The sequence below is a fragment of the Coregonus lavaretus genome (genome assembly GCF_964263955.1).
Source record: "Coregonus lavaretus genome assembly, chromosome: 8".
NCBI lineage: Eukaryota > Metazoa > Chordata > Actinopteri > Salmoniformes > Salmonidae > Coregonus > Coregonus lavaretus.
The window spans coordinates 57069700-57084340 of record NC_139995.1 but is presented as its reverse complement, the minus strand read 5'-3'; positions in this window follow the sequence as shown (position 1 = coordinate 57084340).

The window sequence follows — 14641 nt, the reverse complement described above, 5'->3', positions numbered from 1 at the left end:
CTGTAGTCACAGATATTTTAGTCACATAATAGTCATCATTTTCTATATATTAAATAATAAAAATGTAGGCTACCTCTAACTTCCATCATTCAGAAAGTATTCAGACCCCTTGACTTATTCCACATTTTGTTGTTACAGTCTGAATTCAAAATGGATTAACCTCTTAAGGATCGGACCCTTTTTTTCAATTTTTGCCTAAAATGACATACCCAAATCTAACTGCCTGTAGCTCAGGACCTGAAGCAAGGATATGCATATTATTGATACCATTTTGAAAGGAAACACTTTGAAATTTGTGGAAATGTGCATTAACGTAGGAGAATATAACACATTGGATCTGGTAAAAGATAATACAAACAAAAAAACATGCGTTTTCTATTTTCCTTTTTGTACCATCATCTTTGAAATGCAAGAGAAAGGCCACAATATAATATTGCAGTTTAGGCGCAATTTAGATTTTGGCCACTAGATGGCAGCAGTGTGTGCAAAGTTTCAGATTGATTCAGTGATGCATTGCAATACTGGACTATTTTGTATCAAGTCTACCCACATTTGTCAGAACAAGATTACTGAATGTAAGTACATTATTTACCTTCAGAGGTGAATGTATCAAACCAGTTGCTGTGATACGTTTTTTATTGTTGTGCAGTCTTCTCAAACAATAGCATGGAATTTATTCACTGTAATAGCTACTGTAATTCGATTAACAAGAAGTTAAGCTTTCTGCTCATATAAGACATGTCTATGTCCTGGAAAGTTTGCTGTTACTTACAACAGTCATGCTAATCACATTAGCACATGTTAGCTCAACCGTCCCGTATACGGGACACCAATCCCTTAGAGGTTAAACATATGTTTTTCTCTCACCCATGTACACACAATACCCCATGATGACAAAGTGACAACATGTTTTTAGAAATGTTTGCAAATGTCTTGAAAATAAAATACAGAAATATCTACTTTACATAGGTATTCACACCCCTCAGTCAATACTTTGTAGTAGGGTCTTTCTATAAATAATGGTGCCAATGTGTGACGATAAACATTTCAAAATGATTTGAAACTAAAATAAAAAGGCTTTTCATGCATTTAGATAAAATTAAAGTAATAAAAGTGAATATATGCTAATTGTCCCATGACTCCACCTATACAACAACATAGGTCTAGGACTATACATCCTTTAAGCAGGATTCATACAGACATTTGTAAGTCAAATTCAAGGACTTTCAGGGACTTTTTCAAGCACTTAATTGTAATTTTCACTGTTTGATGTTCAGATTATTATTACATTCTAAAATATGTGAGAATAATGTAAACATTGCCTAACTAAATAGATTGAATGCACGCGTGGCGATTTTTCGTTAGCCTATGTGGCCGACACTGGAACACATAATAAAGCCATGAATAGCTGTAGCATTAATCACACCATTTGAATCTCACCATCGCTGTTTTATAATGACAAAGTGACCAAAAAACAGGTTCCTTTTTTAATGGAATGATTTGTATTGAAAACTAAGTTGAAGCCAACATTAGATGTTGTCATCCTCATAATAACCACATGTGGTTTTACCGCAACAGAGTAGCGCAACTCCATTCAATTGAAGCGTCGGGAAACAAACGAAAGTGGCCACATTTCACAAAAATGGATCAAACATGAAATCACAGACAATTATAAGGGAGTAGGAGAACTTATAAATTGGCTACAATAATTACAAAAACTTTTCAAGTACCAAATTGCATTGTTTAAAAAGTTCTACCAAGGAAAACAACATGTATTTGTCATGCTGTTTCATTAGCATATCATATTGTGAATAAGCCCACTAGGATATGTAATTTGTTGTCATTACATCCTGAATAATTAACAGGAATTGTGTTGGGTCTTGAGCAACAGTCTATCCTGCACAATTGTGCACAGTAGACTTGGTGTCCAATCCAAAGCACAAAAACATATGAAAACTACCTTGATGCTTTCTATGCTAAATCTAACGAGACCCTGCTGTAAATCAAGCAGAAAATGAACATCATGATGATCAACATCAATTATTAGATCCAACGTGGATCCAGGCAAACTGGGTAGTGCGTACGGCCCAGTACATTACTGGGGCCGAGCTTCCTGCCATCCAGGACCTCTATAGCAGGCGGTGTCAGAGGAAAGCCCTAAAAATTGGCAAGGACTCCAGCCACCCAAGTCTTGGACTGTTCTCTCTGCTACCACATGGCAAGTGGTACCGGAGCGCCAGGTCTGGGACCAAAAGGCTCCTTATCAGCTTACACCGGGAGCATTCTCAACAACGACCTGGGGAATAGTTACAGGGGAGAGGAGGCGAGATGAATGAGCCATTTGGAAGCTGGGGATGATTAGGTGGCCATGATGGTATGAGGGCCAGAGTACTGGGGTTAACAGCCCTACTCTTACAATAAGAGTCAGGACAGCCTTTTAACATCCTGTCTGAAAGACAGCACCCAACACAGGGCAATGTCCCCAATCACTGCCCTGGGGCATTGGGATATTGTTTTTAGAGCAGAGGAAAAGAGTGCCTCCTACTGGCCCTCCAAAACCACTTCCATCAGCGTCTGGTCTCCCATCCAGGGACCAACCAGGACCAATCCTGATTAGCTTCAGAGGCAAGCCAGCAGTGGGCTTCAGAGACCAGCCAGCAGTGGGCTTCAGAGGCCAGCCAGCAGTGGGCTTCAGAGACCAGCCATCAGTGGGCTTCAGAGGCCAGCCAGCAGTGGGCTTCAGAGACCATCCAGCAGTGGGCTTCAGAGACCATCCAGCAGTGGGCTTCAGAGACCATCCAGCAGTGGGCTTCAGAGGCAAGCCAGCAGTGGGCTTCATAGGCCAGCCAGCAGTGGGCTTCAGAGGCAAGCCAGCAGTGGGCTTCAGAGGCCAGCCAGCAGTGGGCTTCAGAGACCATCCAGCAGTGGGCTTCAGAGGCAAGCCAGCAGTGGGCTTCATAGGCCAGCCAGCAGTGGGCTTCAGAGGCAAGCCAGCAGTGGGCTTCAGAGGCAAGCCAGCAGTGGGCTTCAGAGGCAAGCCAGCAGTGGGCTTCAGAGGCAAGCCAGCAGTAGGCTTCATAGGCCAGCCAGCAGTGGGCTTCAGAGGCCAGCCAGCAGTGGGCTTCAGAGACCATCCAGCAGTGGGCTTCAGAGACCATCCAGCAGTGGGCTTCAGAGGCAAGCCAGCAGTAGGCTTCATAGGCCAGCCAGCAGTGGGCTTCAGAGGCCAGCCAGCAGTGGGCTTCAGAGACCATCCAGCAGTGGGCTTCAGAGACCATCCAGCAGTGGGCTTCAGAGGCAAGCCAGCAGTGGGCTTCAGAGACCAGCCAGCAGTGGGCTTCAGAGGCAAGCCAGCTGTGATGTAAGGTGGTATGTTATGCTAATCAAATGGCTACCAGGACGTTTTGCATTGACCCCCTTATTTTATTATTATTTTGCAAAGGCTCGATGTACACTCACTGGACTCTAACCACATGCTCACACATACTATACTGACACTCCAACACACACACACACACACACACACACACACACACGGACACACACACAAAACACACACACACACATTGATATTGACACAAACACACACACACACACACCCACACACACACACACACACACACACAAACACACACACACACACACACCCACACAAAACACACACACACATGTGACACAAACACACACACACACACACACACACCCACACACACACACACACACAAACACACAAACACACACACACACACACACACACACACATACACACAATCACATTCCATCACACTAGTCACATACTCTGCTGCTACTCTCTGTTTATTATCTATGCATAGTCACTTTAACCCCTACCTACATGTACATATTACCTCAATTACCTCGAATAACCCGTACCCCTGCACATGGACTCGGTATCGGTACTCCTTTTATATAGCCTCGTTATTGTTCTTTTATTGTGTTACAATTTTTCCTTTAGTTTATTTAGCTACGTTTTTTAGTTACTTTTTTTAAACTCTGCATTGTTGGTGAAGGGCTTGTAAGTAAGCATTTCAAGGTAATGTCTACACCTGTTTTATTCGGCGCATAAGACAAATACAATTTGATTTGATTTGATTTGAACTGTCTTTAACGGCGTAATGAATGAGACAACAAAATATTCTGAACATTCCTTGCGAACACCTTTTTTCCAGCACTTGGGCTGTTGTTGCCTCGCGTGCGCTATCACAACAGCTGTTCTTCACTTGACTGTCATTCAGAACATTCCTTCCTGGATCAGATGATGATGTGTGAAACTATCACAGTGTAATTAAACAGCTCGACACCAAATGGGCATCCAACAAGTATTATGCGTAATTATTGAAGAACCACGTCAATGACAGCATCAATTTAGGTTTTAAGTATCGAGGTAAGGTGACTCTTTCGGGTTAGAGGCATTCGATTTTGTAATGCATACATTATTTAGGATTTGTGTGCCCATGAAAACTGTTCTCACCCTGTAAAATAAGGAGACACTAAATGTTACGTAGTTACACTGCATTTCTGCGATCTCTATGCAAAAAAAATGTCAAGTTCAATGTCTAATTTAACAGATTCATGCTTAATATATGATATAACCAGGGGCACAACTTTCACTGGGGACAGGGGGGGCATGCCCCCCCCCCCCCCCCCCCCACATTCTGAAATTGCATTTTTGTCACCCCCAGTTTTATCACTGGAATGTGATACAAAATGGGGTGACGGTGTGCTTTAGGACCATGCGCACGCCTCCGAGAGGTCCGGTAGGCTGTTTGGAGTGTTTACCTGACAGAAAAAATCTAATCAAATCAAATCAAATCAAATTGTATTGGTCACATGCGCCGAATACAACAGGTGCAGACATTACAGTGAAATGCTTACTTACAGCCCTTAACCAACAGTGCATTTATTTTAAACAAAAAAGTAAGAATAAAACAACAACAAAAAAGTGTTGAGAAAAAAAGAGCAGAAGTAAAATAAAGTGACAGTAGGGAGGCTATATATACAGTAAAATAAAGTGACAGTAGGGAGGCTATATATACAGGGGGGTACCGTTGCATAGTCAATGTGCGGGGGCACCGGCTAGTTGAGGTAGTTGAGGTAATATGTACATGTGGGTAGAGTTAAAGTGACTATGCATAAATACTTAACAGAGTAGCAGCAGCGTAAAAAGGATGGGGTGGGGGGGCAGTGCAAATAGTCCGGGTTGCCATGATTAGCTGTTCAGGAGTCTTATGGCTTGGGGGTAGAAGCTGTTGAGAAGTCTTTTGGACCTAGACTTGGCACTCCGGTACCGCTTGCCGTGCGGTAGCAGAGAGAACAGTCTATGACTAGGGTGGCTGGAGTCTTTGACAATTTTCAAATCAAATCAAATCAAATCAAATTTTATTGGTCACATGCGCCGAATACAACAGGTGCAGACATTACAGTGAAATGCTTACTTACAGCCCTTAACCAACAGTGCATTTATTTTAAACAAAAAAGTAAGAATAAAACAACAACAAAAAAGTGTTGAGAAAAAAAGAGCAGAAGTAAAATAAAGTGACAGTAGGGAGGCTATATATACAGTAAAATAAAGTGACAGTAGGGAGGCTATATATACAGGGGGGTACCGTTGCATAGTCAATGTGCGGGGGCACCGGCTAGTTGAGGTAGTTGAGGTAATATGTACATGTGGGTAGAGTACAATTTGATTTGATTTTGAGGGCCTTCCTCTGACACCGCCTGGTATAGAGGTCCTGGATGGCAGGGAGCTTTGCCCCAGTGATGTACTGGGCCGTACGCACTACCCTCTGTAGTGCCTTGCGGTCAGAGGCCAAGCAGTTGCCATACCAGGCGGTGATGCAACCAGTCAGGATGCTCTCGATGGTGCAGCTGTAGAATTTTTTGAGGATCTGAGGACCCATGCCAAATCTTTTTAGTCTCCTGAGGGGGAATAGGCTTTGTCGTGCCCTCTTCACGACTGTCTTGGTGTGTTTGGACCATGATAGTTCGTTGGTGATGTGGACACCAAGGAACTTGAAGCTCTCAACCTGTTCCACTACAGCCCCGTCGATGAGAATGGGGGCGTGCTCAGTCCTCTTTTTTTTCCTGTAGTCCACAATCATCTCCTTTGTCTTGGTCACGTTGAGGGAGAGGTTGTTGTCCTGGCACCACACGGCCAGATCTCTGACCTCCTCCCTATAGGCTGTCTCATCGTTGTCTGTGATCAGGCCTACCACTGTTGTGTCGTCGGCAAACTTAATGATGGTGTTGGAGTCGTATTTCAATTAAATAATGTCCCCCCCCCCCCACTTCTAAAACCAAAGTTGCGCCCCTGGATATAACGACAACTTACACTGCCATAAATACAAGCACAGAAAAGTAATGTTTTATGTTACATGATTATGGACAAATCCTTCAATGCACCAACCATGAGAAAGGGTTTTAAACAAGGGTTTTAAATCAACTTGTGAATTTGATTGAATATAGCCATGATCCCCCCTTATAACTTGATGTAATGACATGACAAAAATTGGCTGATTATTATCAATGGCTTATCAACAGCTGTAACAAGTTGTCCAGTGTAGGAAATCCTCACTGGTACCCTAGTTTATAGAATCCTCACTGGTACCCTAGTTTATAGAATCCTCACTGGTACCCTAGTTTATAGAATCCTCACTGGTACCCTAGTTTATAGAATCCTCACGGGTACCCTAGTTTATAGAATCCTCACTGGTACCCTAGTTTATAGGATCCTCACTGGTACCCTAGTTTATAGAATCCTCACTGGTACCCTAGTTTATAGAATTCTCACTGGTACCCTAGTTTATAGAATCCTCACTGGTACCCTAGTTTATAGAATCCTCACTGGTACCCTAGTTTATAGAAAGACCCAGAAGAACTTTTGGCAGCGATCACAGCTGTGAGTCTTTCTGGGTAAGTCTCTAAGAGCTTTTCGCACCTAGATTGTGCAACATTTGCCCATTATTCGTTTCAAAATTCTTCAAGTTCTGTAAAATTGGTTGTAGATCATTGGTAGACAAAATGTTTTTCAAGCAGGTTTAACTCAAAACTGTAACTCGGCCACTCAGGAACATTTACTGTCTTCTTGGTAAGCAACTCCAGTGTAGATTTGGCCATGTGTTTTAGGTTATTGTCCTGCTGAAAGGTGAATTCATCTCCCAGTGTCTGGTGGAAAGCAGACTGAACCAGGTTTTCCTCTAGGATTTTGCCTGTGCCATTCCGTTTCGTTTTTATCCTGAAAAACTGCCCAGTCCTTAACTATTACAAGCATACCCATAACATGATGCAGCCACAACTAGTCTTGAAAATATGGAGAGTGGTCATTAGTGATGTGTTGTATTGAATTTGCCCCAAACATAACACTTTGTATTCAGGTCAAAAAGTTAATTGCTTTGCCAAATTATTTGCAGTAATACTTTAGTGCCTTGTTGCAAACAGGATGCATGTTTTAGACATTTGTATACCGTACAGTTTTCCTTCTTTTCACTCTTTCAATTAGGTCAGTATTGTCAAATCAAATCAAATCAAATTGTATTTGTCACATACACGTGTTTAGCAGATGTTATTGTGGATGTAGTGAAATGTTTGTGCTTCTAGCTCCGACAGTGCAGTAATATCTAACAAGTAATATCTAACAATTTCACAACATATAACCAATATACATAAATCTAAGTAAGGAATGGAATTAAAAAATATATACATATGGACAAGCAATGACAGAGCGTCATGGACTAAGATACAGTAGAATATTATAGAATACAGTATATACATATGAGATGAGTAGTGCAAGATATGTAAATATTATTAAAGTGACTAGTGTTCCATTTCTTAAAGTGGCCAGTGATTTCAATAGGCAGAAGCAGCCTCTAATGTGCTAGTGATGGCTATTTAACAGTCTGATGGCCTTGAGATAGAAGCTGTTTTTCATTCTCTCGGTCCCAGCTTTGATGCACCTGTACTGACCTAGCGGGGTGAACAGGCAGTGGCTCGTGTGGTTGATGTCCTTGATGATCTTTTTGGCCTTCCTGTGACATCGGGTGCTGTAGGTGTTCTGGAGGGCGGGTAGTTTGTCCCCGGTAATGCGTTCGGCAGACCGCACCACCCTCTGGAGAGCCCTGCAGTTGCGGGCGGTGCAGTTGCCGTACCAGGCGGTGATACAGCCCGACAAAATGCTCTCAATTGTGCATCTGTAAAAGTGTGTGAGGGTTTTAGGTGCCAAGCCAAATTTCTTCAGCCTCCTGAGGTTGAAGAGGCTCTGTTGCGCCTTCTTCACCACACTGTCTGCGTGGATGGACCATTTCAGTTTGTCAGTGATGTGTACGCCAAGGAACTTCAAGCTTTCCACCTTCTCCGCTGCGGTCCCGTCGATGTGGTTAGGGGGGTACACCCTCTGCTGTTTCCACCATCATCTCCTTTGTTTTGTTGACGTTGAGTGAGAGGTTATTTTCCTGGCACCACACTCACAGAACCCTCACCTCCTCCCTGTAGGCGGTCTCGTCATTGTTGGTAATCAAGCCTACTACTGTTGTGTTGTCTGCAAACTTGATGATTGAGTTGGAGGTGTGCTTGGCCACGCAGTCATGGGTGAACAGGGAGTACAGGAAGGGGCTGAGCACGCACCCTTGTGGGGCCCCAGTGTTGAGGATCAGCAAAATTGAGATGTTGTTTCCTACCTTCACCACCTGGGGGCGGCCCGTCAGGAAGTCCAGGACCCAGTTGCACAGGGCGGGGTTCAGACCCAGGGCCTCGAGCTTAATGATGAGCTTGGAGGGTACTATGGTGTTGAATGCTGAGCTATAGTCAATGAACAGCATTCGGACATAGGTATTCCTCTTGTCCAGATGGGATAGGGCAGTGTGCAGTGTGATGGCGATTGCATCGTCTGTGGATCTATTGGGGCGGTAAGCAAATTGAAGTGGGTCTACGGTGACAGGTAAGGTGGAGGTGATATGATCCTTGAGTAGTCTCTCAAAGCACTTCATGATGACAGAGGTGAGTGCCACGGGCGATAGTCATTTAGCTTTCTTGGGTACAGGAACAATGGTGGCCATCTTGAAGCATGTGGGGACAGCAGACCGGGAAAGGGAAATATTGAATATGTCCGTAAACACACCAGCCAGCTCGTCTGCGCATGCTCTGAGGACGCGGCTAGGGATGCGGTCTGGGCCGGCAGCCTTGCAGGGGTTAACATGCTTAAATGTCTTACTCATGTCGGCCACGGAGAAGGAGAGGCCACAGTCCTTGGTAGTGGGGCTCGTCGGCGGCACTGTGTTATCCTCAAAGCGGGCGAAGAAGGTGTTTAGCTTGTCTGGAAGCGAGACGTCAGTGTCGGCGACGTGGCTGGTTTTACTTGGAAGCGGTGGGTGGTGTGCGTGCCTCCTAAGTCGAACCAGCAGGCCGCTCCGAGTGCCTCTCCTCCACCGGCGATGTTTTGGGTCAGCCGCTGGAATCAGTTCAGTTGCCCTGGGGAGAGCAAACAAAGGATCTGCTTCGGGAAAGTTGTATTCCTGGTCATAATGCTGGTGAGTTACCGCCGCTCTGATATCCAATAGTTTTTCCCGGCTGTATGTAATGATACAAAACACTTTCTGAGCTAATAATGTAAAAAAGAATACATAAAAAACAAAACACCGCAAAGTTTCCTAAGAACTAGTCGCGAGTAACTACAATGTTGTTGATTCATCCTCAGTTTTTTCCTATCACAGCCATTATACTCTGTAACTGTTTTAATGTCACTATTGGCCTCATGGTGAAATCCCAGAGCAGTTTCTTTCCTCTCCGGCCATTGAGAGAGTAAACTGTATCTTTGTAGTGACTGGGTGTATTGATACACCATCTAAAGTGTAATTAATAACTTCACCATGATCAAAGGGATATTCAATGTCTGTTATATATATTTATTTACCCATCTACCAATAGGTGCCCTTCTTTGCGAGGCATTGGAAAACCTCCCTGGTCTTTGTGGTTGAATCTGTGTTTGAATTTCACTACTTGACTGAGGGACCTTACAGATAATTGTATGTGTGGGGTACAGAGATGAGGTAGTCTTCAAAAATCATGTTAAATACTAGCACATTAATGCTCCTGAACTTATTTAGGCTTGTCATACTGTAATGAAATTCAGACAAAAGCTAATATTTCACTTAATGAATGACTGCCCCTAAAAACCAACTAATCGATATGAGTCAGAAAAATGTATTCTAGTGTCAAAATCGACTACAAAGTGTAAATAGGATAATTTTGGTCATAAAGTCAGGCTCGTCTAAAACGGAGTTTGGAATCTGAATGCGTCACAATGAGTAAATTAAGGTTGGGTTTGGATTACAACTATGTCAACAGTCATGACTTGCCCTCATGGGTTGAGGATCAAAGATGCCGGCCAGGCAAAGGTTTGAACACACCCTTTCCTGGGGGCCAGTTTTATGACCGGTCGTAAATACCGTGCAGACTTTCTCTTCCTTGCCATGAAGTATTGGGAGAAAGGACCCCTTTGTTAACACAGAGATTCTTCCCACCAAAACTCCAACATCCAAAAGTGGATAATGAAACAATATTCCTACCATAAAGAATGTGGGAAATGGTCGGTGGGGACTTAAAGAACAATCATGTCGATTTCAAAGACGATGGAACAACATACAGTTGAAGTCGGAAGTTTACATACACTTAGGTTGGACTCATTAAAACTCGTTTTTTCAACCACTCCACAAATTTCTTGTTAACAAACTATCGTTTTAGAAAGTTGATCAGGACATCTACTTTGTGCATGACACAAGTAATTTTTCCAACAATTGTTTACAGACAGATAATTTCACTTATAATTCATAGTATCACAATTCCAGTGGGTCAGAAGTTTACATACACTAAGTTGACTGTGCCTTTAAACATCTTGGAAAATTCCAGAAAATTATGTCATGGCTTTAGAAGCTTCTGATAGGCTAATTGACATAATTTGAGTCAATTGGAGGTGTACCTGTGGATGTATTTCAAGGCCTACCTTCAAACTCAGTGCCTCTTTGCTTGACATCATGGGAAAATCAAAAGAAATCAGCCAAGACCTCAGAAAATAGATTGTAGACCTCCACAGGTCTGGTTCATCCTTTGGTGCAATTTACAAATGCCTGAAGGTATCACGTTCATCTGTACAAACAATAGTACGCAAGTATAAACACAATGGGACCACACAGCCGTCATACCGCTCAGGAAGGAGACGCGTTCTGTCTCCTAGAGATGAACGTGCTTTGGTGCGAAAAGTGCAAATCAATCCCAGAACAACAGCAAAGGACCTTGTGAAGATGCTGGAGGACACAGGTACAGAAGTATCTATATCCACAGTAAAACGAATCCTATATCGACATAACCTGAAAGGCCTCTTAGCAAGGAAGAAGCCACTGCTCCAAAACCGCCATAAAAAAGCCAGACTACGGTTTGCAACTGCACATGGGGAAAAATATCTTACTTTTTGGAGAAATGTCCTCTGGTCTGATGAAACAAAAATATAACTGTTTGGCCATAATGACCATTGTTATGTTTGGAGGAAAAGGGGGGTCCCTTGCCAGCCGAAGAACACCATCCCAACCATGAAGCACGGGGGTGGCAGCATCATGCTGCAGGTGGGACTGGTGCACTTCACAAAATAGATGGCATCATGAGAAAGGAAAATTATGTGGATATATTGAAGCAACATCTCAAGACATCAGTCACAAAGTTAAAGCTTGGTCATAAATGGATCTTCCAAATGGACAATGACCCCAAGCATACTTCCAAAGTTGTGGCAAAATGGCTTAAGGACAACAAAGTCAAGGTATTGGAGTGGCCATCACAAAGCCATGACCTCAATCCTATAGAGAATATCTGGGCAGAACTGAATAAGCGTGTGCGAGCAAGGAGGCCTCTAAACCTGAATCAGTTACACCAGCTCTGTCAAGAGGAATGGGCCAAAATTCACCCAACTTATTGTGGGAAGCTTGTGGAAGGCTACCCGAAACGTTTGACCCAAGTTAAACAATTTAAAGGCAATGCTACCAAATACTAATTGAGTGTATGTAAATGTCTGACCCACTGGAAATGTGATGAAAGAAATAAAAGCTGAAATAAATCATTCTCTCTACTATTATTCTGACATTTCACATTCTTAAAATGAAGTGGTGATCCTAACTGACATAAGACAGGGAATATTTACAAGGATTAAATGTCAGGAATTGTGAAAAACTGAGTTTAAACGTATTTGGCTAAGGTGTATGTAAACTATCGACTTCAACTGTATATCCTCCAAATCTGATCGTATTTCCTTAGAAAAAGACACTGCCCATTGCCAGGTATTATAGTAGAGCATGGATTTGTTATGGGAAGAGTAGAACCCAACCCAGGAGTTATTTAACTTCTCCTTCCATTCAGTGAAGGATTTCTTCACACACAGGCCTTCCCGTCCTTCACGAAGAGCTTCAGACTGGCATCCTAACCATTAATATCAGGAGGAATCTCTCTGTTGGCATCATGAAACATAGGACCTCTCCAGATCTCCTTCCCGACGGTGGACCAGCATGATACTTTATGGAGCCTGACCTGGAGACCAGGGGTTGAGGGGTACTGAGGTGCTCCCACAGTCTCTGCCAGCCAAGACACTGTCTAACTTGCTCTTAATGTCACCATCATTATCCTTATAAAGCACCACCATTACACCCTGGTCTAAAAGCCTCTTGGGGATACCACTCCAGATGACTTTTGCTTCTTGCGTGGTTATTACCGTGATAAACAATATGAAGTCATCATCCTCCATCCTGTCATTGAGAATTTCAATGACACAAAGCCTTCGTGGTTTACCTGATCCACTGAAGAATGTGGAGTACTGTACAATTGCCAGTAAAAGTGGCAGACCAGGGGTCCTCCGTGTTTTGCAAGATGATTCAGACTGTTTTCATTTATCACTTAATTACAGTGGGGGAAAAAATATTTAGTCAGCCACCAATTGTGCAAGTTCTCCCACTTAAAAAGATGAGAGAGGCCTGTAATGTTCATCATAGGTACACGTCAACTATGACAGACAAATTGAGAGAAAAAAATCCAGAAAATCACATTGTAGGATTTTTAATGAATTTATTTGCAAATTATGGTGGAAAATACGTATTTGGTCACCTACAAACAAGTAAGATTTCTGGCTCTCACAGACCTGTAACTTCTTCTTTAAGAGGCTCCTCTGTCCTCCACTCGTTACCTGTATTAATGGCACCTTTTTGAACTTGTTATCAGTATAAAAGACACCTGTCCACAACGTCAAACAGTCACACTCCAAACTCCACTATGGCCAAGACCAAAGAGCTGTCAAAGGACACCAGAAACAAAATTGTAGACCTGCACCAGGCTGGGAAGACTGAATCTGCAATAGGTAAGCAGCTTGGTTTGAAGAAATCAACTGTGGGAGCAATTATTAGGAAATGGAAGACATACAAGACCACTGATAATCTCCCTCGATCTGGGGCTCCACGCAAGATCTCACCCTGTGGGGTCAAAATGATCACAAGAACGGTGAGCAAAAATCCCAGAACCACACTGGGGGACCTAGTGAATGACCTGCAGAGAGCTGGGACCAAAGTAACAAAGCCTACCATCAGTAACACACTACGCCGCCAGGGACTCAGATCCTGCAGTGCCAGACGTGTCCCCCTGCTTAAGCCAGTACATGTCCAGGCCCGTCTGAAGTTTGCTAGAGTGCATTTGGATGATCCAGAAGAGGATTTCGAGAATGTCATATGGTCAGATGAAACCAAAATAGATATTTTTGGTAAAAACTCAACTCGTCGTGTTTGGAGGACAAAGAATGCTGAGTTGCATCCAAAGAACACCATACCTACTGTGAAGCATGGGGGTGGAAACATCATGCTTTGGGGCTGTTTTTCTGCAAAGGGACCAGGACGACTGATCCGTGTAAAGGAAAGAATGAATGGGGCCATGTATCGTGAGATTTTGAGTGAAAACCTCCTTCCATAAGCAAGGGCATTGAAGATGAAACGTGGCTTGGTCTTTCAGCATGACAATGATCCCAAACACACCGCCCGGGCAACGAAGGAGTGGCTTCGTAAGAAGCATTTCAAGGTCCTGGAGTGGCCTAGCCAGTCTCCAGATCTCAACCCCATAGAAAATCTTTGGAGGGAGTTGAAAGTCCGTGTTGCCCAGCGACAGCCCCAAAACATCACTGCTCTAGAGGAGATCTGCATGGAGGAATGGGCCAAAATACCAGCAACAGTGTGTGAAAACCTTGTGAAGACTTAGAGAAAACATTTGACCTGTGTCATTGCCAACAAAGGGTATATAACAAAGTATTGAGAAACTTTTGTTATTGACCAAATACTTATTTTCCACCATAATTTGCAAATAAATTCATTAAAAATCCTACAATGTGATTTTCTGGATATTTTTTTCTCATTTTGTCTGTCATAGTTCACGTGTACCTATGATGAAAATTACAGGCCTCTCTCATGTTTTTAAGTGGGAGAACTTGCACAATTGGTGGCTGACTAAATAGTTTTTTTTCCCCACTGTATATGGAGTTTCACCTCTGGTAAAGGTTGAGATCATTTGAATTTCTCTTAGGAGGTTGACATCCACACGGTCTGTATTGCTTGGATCA